Source organism: Miscanthus floridulus, chromosome 12 (genome assembly GCF_019320115.1).
Source record: "Miscanthus floridulus cultivar M001 chromosome 12, ASM1932011v1, whole genome shotgun sequence".
In the NCBI taxonomy this organism is placed as follows: Eukaryota; Viridiplantae; Streptophyta; class Magnoliopsida; order Poales; family Poaceae; genus Miscanthus; species Miscanthus floridulus.
The window spans coordinates 28,142,198-28,148,966 of NC_089591.1; the positions used below are offsets into that span (position 1 = coordinate 28,142,198).

A 6,769-nucleotide genomic window follows, 5' to 3' on the forward strand; every position below is an offset into this window, starting at 1 on the left:
TTTGGAACCTTTTTAGTGTTGAGAGCCAACCGATTAGTTACCAGTAGGAAGGTTAATCTCTAGCTAGGTAACAACTCTTTGGTAGCCCCGAAGGCTATGTCTCATAGAACAATGTTAGATGAAGAAACAACAAAGCCGGTCAACAATGCAAGTACTGCCTTCTTCTCCGGGCCCTGTGTCGCTAAGTCAACTCCATCTTGGACAATCAAATGGGTAGTGCAAGATACTGTATCAGCTAAGTAAGGAGCTAGAGAAAGCACGTCCCTAGTTTTGGTCAGCATCGTTATGTATACGGTGCTATCAAAGGATTTGTTCAGGACTCTATTGGACGAAGTGCCAAAGGATATATAGGAATGGTTCCTTATCTCTATAGGACAATTCCTCCATGTAGAGTATGCTCTGTGTCCCGAAAACATAGCCACAAGTCCAATGCTTGTGCATCATCAAGTTGGTGTCTAAATCAAACAATTTAAGTTGTTTCCTGAGAACCACATATGGAAAACATTAGTCTACATCCTCAGAGAAAAGAGCTGCTGCTGCTGCTATACAAAGAGATCGAGAGTATAGAACACACACCACGACGTGTGAAGCAAAGAAAGAGAAGAACGAGAAATCTGTCCAGATTTTAGGGTACAAAACCGAATATCTTCAAGCCAACAATTAGTGACTCAAACATGGTTGGAATGGCCTCAAATTTTGGTGACCTCATTCCTCACTTAGGACACGTTGATGCCTTAAGTTTGTTTGAGGATTGGTTGAGTGAAACATCGGATTTGAGAGATGTTTTGTCAATTCGGTACGCTATAATTACAGAATAGAGCAGTTTTGGTAGCCGCATTGTTTGGATAGTCAAACAATGTCCGTTTGAGCTGAATTTTGGTGAGAGGTTAGGGGACTCATGGATCTATATTACTATCAAAATTCATGCACAATGGAGCACTAGTTTGTGAAATATGAATAGAAAACCGAAGAGTACAGAATCTGTAATTTCTTTGTGATTACGATCATCCTTCGCATTCGAAAGTTGTGTTTGCAATTGATGCCAAGGTATGTAACGCGGTCAATAACTGTTGCTAGATAATCCTTTATATGCCCTAAATAAGACTCCTTGGACCCCTTTGTACCTTGTTCTTGGCCTCTTCTATCAACAATGTTCGAGTAATCGAGGTGTTCTACGAGTCAATTTGTACCCTTGCAAATCGGAAGCAATTTGAAAGGTGTCATACAACAGATTTCAAATTGTGATTTGGAGATATTAACTGACATTAGAAATGAAGCCCCAATGTCAAAACTAGTTCCACAAAGATAGTTTTGATATAGTGCAAGTCAACTCAACGTATTGAACAACTGCACCATGAAGGAGAATCGTACTCAAAATGCATGGTAGTGAACTATTTCCCTAGTTTGAGGAAATACTTGCAACTTTTATTGTACTCTAGGCCTCGCTACCCATCATCCTTGGCAATGTTTACCATTGCTGCCTTGTCATTTGGTGCCTTCCACGTGCTTTTACCTAAGAGGTTGCATCAAATTTAACCTAGATTCCTGTTGCCACTTAGATTCTAAGGTTCCCTTAGCTAATGAGTATCAAAATTGCTGGGTACTTAGAATCAGCTATCACACTCATCTTCACTCAACTAGACTCAGATAATACAGTGTTGTTATTAGAGAAAGAGCACTGCACACATGGAACATTATGTAGCTTTCCATCAGTTGACATCTGAGTGATTGCACCGCTACAGCCAGCTTGGATATTGGTTAACTAGCTTCTCATACCCTCAAAGGTTGTTTACCCCATCTATGATCACATCCTTTACAAAAAAGTTGTGCTCTAGCCACTTTGGTAGAGAACTAGTTTTTCAAACCTTGGGAACCAATATAGCACCGTTGCAAGGAATATCCGTCAATAGAATGCAGTCTAGTGCAAAGTCCATAAGGTCTGTGCTATATCCACTAGGGAAGTAGATGTTACAAGTATTTATTCTACTGCTTGAATCAGACTTCGTACATCGAGGATGAAGTACGTAGGACAGTGCTATCTTGGATTCCTCCCAATGTAACAATGCTTTATGGAAGCCAATGAACGAAATCCTTTTGACCAAAAAAAATTTTTACTACAAAGAACAAGTATAGAAAGTGTCTCGACCAATTTGGTCCCTCTGGTGCTTGAAGCTATGTAGCCTAAAGCTATCGCTGATATTGGAAACCGGTAACATGTCTCTCTTCCATAAAAGTCTTTCAGTCCTGAATCTTGAGACGTGATTCCTTTAAGGGGGGAGGGCTGTAACACCCTAGGTGTTTGTCACTAGTTAAGCAATGGGTTTAAGCTCAAACATCACATGTTAAGTGGTGATGAAGGTGTCAAGATCAAATCTACAAGAGTGAGCTCCAACTTAAACTTGGGCAACACACATTGCTTGCATATTGGCCCTTTCGAATATATACCTAAGTAATGTTGAAGGTACTTCTTTCATGTGCCTCACATCAATTTCCATCCACATGGATGATTGTAAAAGTTTTGTGAAGTTTGGAATCAAGAAGTCGCATGAAATGATGAGTTACATTCTTTCTTGGATTGCTTTATTAAGTGAATGGGATTATAAGTCATCAACCAAACCATTAAACCTTGCCCAAATGACTCTAATTGAACTCTACAACAAAAGTCATGAAGGGTTCGTGTTGAGCGGAGGACCAGAAAATACCTCAATCGGTCTAAAACTCGGATTTAAGCTTTACCGTGATGCTACTTTGACCTATGTTGACCAATCACTTATAGTGCTTGCATGGAGTTGCACCTTAAATCAAAGTTGAAGTTTGAGTGGAGTAGAACAAACCTTTGTTTTTGGACCAAGAGCCAGATAAACTTGGAACGAAGTCAAACAGAGGCTCAAAGATTGAATCAGCAGCGGTTTTCGAACTTAGAAATATTCTAAGTCTGGAGTTTCACTAAGCAACGATATTGGCATTCCGTGTTCTCTAAATTTCGTTAAGCAACTTGATTTGACTCCAAAATAAAAGTTGGAGCTAAGTTCATGGAGAAGAGCATGTAAAAAGATGGCACCCGTTTGACCTCGTTTTCACCATCAATTTGAATGTTTGCTTGTCACTGTCAATACACTGACACTAGCAGTTTCTGGCTTAATTACCTTGCTGACGAAGATCTCTAATGACCATGCAACCTTAATCAAAGTTGGAGAGTAATCAGAGTTGAGCAAACTTCATTTTTGGCCCACTGTCTGATTTGGCCTGGAAGCGGCCCAAATTGGCTCCCCAGCATGTCCACTCCGGCGCTCGTTACGTGCTCGACGGTTTGTCTTCGTGGCAGCCATGCACCGAGCATGCCCCACTACGGCTGATGCATGTTCCGACCTCAGTGCCATGTGCCGCCTCGTGCCTAGCTCCTCCAGAACCTAGCGCCCTGCTCCTCCATAATCGAGTGCCCTGCTCCTCCATAACCGAGCGCCCTACTCCTCCATAATCGCTTTTTATGCAAAATGTTGTCAAGCTACCTCCACTTATAAAGCCTTGCATACTCCTTGGAGTCAATTTTATTTCTGGTTTATGACTGGATAAGTCTAGCTGAGTACATTCGAGTACTCAGGGTTTATCCCACCAAGTTGTAGGTGAAGTTCTTGGCCTACTGAAGATGGTGGCTAACCGCCGGTGGGCTCGGTGACTCTATATTTACTTCTCATCTATATGCTTTTATCCGAGGATGTCACTTATGCTTGTAATGTATTTGGAACTTATATTAATGTAATCCTTTGAAAGCAATGTTGTTTTCACTAATCGGTTTGAAACCCAAACTTATACTATTATTTGTGAAACCATTTGTAATATTATTTCTGCTGCAAATCTATGTATGCTGATGTGTATTTGCTTAATCACGTGATCTTGGTTGCGATGTTGATTTACCGAGGTCTTGTATGACACTCGGCGTACTACTGGGTTTATATAAGTGAAAGTATACGCGTGTCAATGTGTTAGCGGGGACAGCCGTACTTGATCCTTGTATAAATTAGGCGGTTCTATCACAACGGCCTACCTGCTGTCCTACAAATACCCCCATGCCTCTCTACACTATAAATAGAGGGTGTGGGGCTAGGTGGAGAAGTGCCTCATTCAATTCCAAGCTCTCCAAGCTTCTCTTAGCTTTCTAGCTTAGTATTAGCCATAGAGTAGTAGTCTAGTAGTGGAGTAGAGCAAGAGCGGAGCTTCTCTCGGAGTCTAGAACAGTCTTCTGGGTCTGGTATAGCTCTTTTATAATTTTTTCATTCAGCATTTACTTTATTTTATTCTAGTACTTTTATTTTAGTATTATTGCTTTGCTTTACTTAAGTACTTAGTCATTATTGTTCATCATTAGTGAGCTTAGGCACTTATTGTTTGGTATTAGTAGCATAGGTTATCATCTTAATTAGTAGCTAGTCATTAGTATTGGTTCCACTGTCTGGTTAGTGTGATTTGATCTCATTTAATCGGAGCTCAGATCGAAGTAGTAAGTTTATAGACTAAGCGTGGTGCTTAGGCTATAGATTACCTGTGGATATGGCTAGGCCTTTGGATAGATTGTGGTAGGTGGCAAGTGGTGACAGCCTTGTCCATCCTCTGTATTCCACCAATATATGTCTAGTTATTAAATCGTAGGGCTCGTGGCAGACCTTATCTATTTAACTCTCCTAGTTGGTAGGCGGGTTGTGCCCTAAAGTACTAGCGCATTTGTCTTAGTCATTAGTTTACCCTTAGTTACTGAAAGATGAATCGCTCACTCTCCCACCTAGCAATCTATAGTGTAGCTTGTTTAGTAGTTTAGTTTAGGTAGTTCACATTCAACTTCCACTATCGTTCACCTACCTAGGATACACTAGGCTTCCCTAAGAAATCTACCAGTAAATATAAATTCTAGCCTTTTGCCTTCCTATGGGAAAAAATATAAATTCAACACTAGTACTCACCGAGTGAAGTGCTACATGATAGTTCTATACGCTTGCGGAATTTCTCCAATAGTTGTTAAGAAGTATCAACAAGCATTTCTGGCGTCCTTGCCGAGGAAGGCAATTGGCCTCGGATTTATATTGCCAGTCTTGCTAACTAGTCTTTTAGTTATCCTAAGTAGTTTATCCTTTTTTTCTCATACCCTACACGATCAAGGGCGATAAGTCCATTTGTGATTTTTTTTGTACCCTCGGCTGCTAATGTAGCCACCGGACCCAATGTTATCAATGGGGATGCTAACTTTGAGCTTAAGCTAGCATTAATTACGATGGTTCAAGCTAGTCCATTTTGTGGGAAAGCCCACAAGGATGGAAATGCTCACCTCCAACACTTTTTGGAGATTTGTAGCACATTCACCATTAAGGTAGTGAACCAATAGGCTATATGTCTTCGCCATTTCCCCTTCTCTTTGTTAACAAAGGCTAGACAATGGTTTTACTCAAACCGCAACGCTGTAGACACATGGGACAAGTGTTCCAATGCTTTCCTAGTCAAGTTTTACCTATGGGGAAAACTAATACTCTTCGCAATAAGATCTCTAGTTTTCAACAACTAGCAGATGAGTCGATTCCCGGAGCTTGGGAACGAATGCAAGAGTACGTCTCTGCATGCCCACACCATGGTATACAAAACTGGCTTTTGATCCAGAACTTCTACCATGGATTAGTACCATTAGATAGGAGCCATTTAGAAGCTGTTGGTGGTGGAGCATTCTTTTCGCTAAGTGTTGCAGATGCCAAGACACTCATCGAGAAGATGGTTTCCAACCAAGGATGGAGCGACGATCGACTCCAACCCCATAAACGAGGTATGTATTTAGTTAAAGAAATTGACATGCTTGCAGCTAAGATGGATATGCTCGTAAGGCAAGTAGAACATTATGAGAAGGTGAGTGCCCAAGAGACACTCAAAGCCATGGAATCCTAGATGACTTGTGAAGTCTATCGAGATGTTGGACATTCGGGCAATTCCTATCCCAAGACCCAGGAAGACATCACCTTCAGTCAACACTAACAACGGGTTTCATCCACCACAACCTCAAGGATGGAATCAGCGCTCCAACAACTAGGGAGGTAACAATTATTACTCTTCTCCTCGCATAAATAATCAAGGTAATAATAGTTATGCTTTCCTTAAAGATCTTGTTTATAGCAATGGTAGAATGACTGATAGCATTAATAAAAAGTTACATGCTCATGACAAGATGTTGGAAAATATAAATGCTAAATTGGATGAGTTTTCTTCTGCCTTGAAGAATCAACTTAGTTTCAATAAAATGATAGAAACTGTTTACACCAAAATTTGAAAAGAAGAACAGTGGGAACTTGGAGCTTCTAAGATTGTATCATCAAGGAATCGATCAGATATGAATCGGTATCGGCTGGTTGCGATACAGTGTCGGAATCGGCTATTTTATAGATGACATCAGCAGACAACATCAATGGACTACTTACGGATGGCGTCGGAGAAAAATATGTCGGACTCTACAAAAAGGAAAAGATTAGGGCTCAAGTTATCTTAAGTTAGGAATGTTTTCTTTTATTTCCAGAATTGTAATAAGTCATATTCGAGTAGGATTCATGTTTAGGTTCTGGGTATAAATATTGGACCCCGGTCACTGTAAAAAAAATCAACACATCAATCAAAATCAGTCTTTACTATTTTGGCTTCATGCAAATCCTTAGGAGTAGGAGTAATATAGCTTTTCGGCGAGTTCTTCTACAAACAGGGCTGCATCGACTGATCGAGCTCTGGCTTGCTTGTGAGTACTGTC

The 6,769-nt window shown here is 40.6% G+C and overlaps 1 non-coding gene across 1 annotated transcript; it reads right to left on the minus strand.

Moving 5' to 3' along the window:
• Positions 1-5,514: 5,514 nt before the first annotated feature.
• LOC136498696 (small nucleolar RNA R71) lies at positions 5,515-5,621 on the minus strand. The gene has a single exon (XR_010769705.1). It is a non-coding gene; the product is annotated as a small nucleolar RNA R71 (small nucleolar RNA).
• Positions 5,622-6,769: the final 1,148 nt, after the last annotated feature.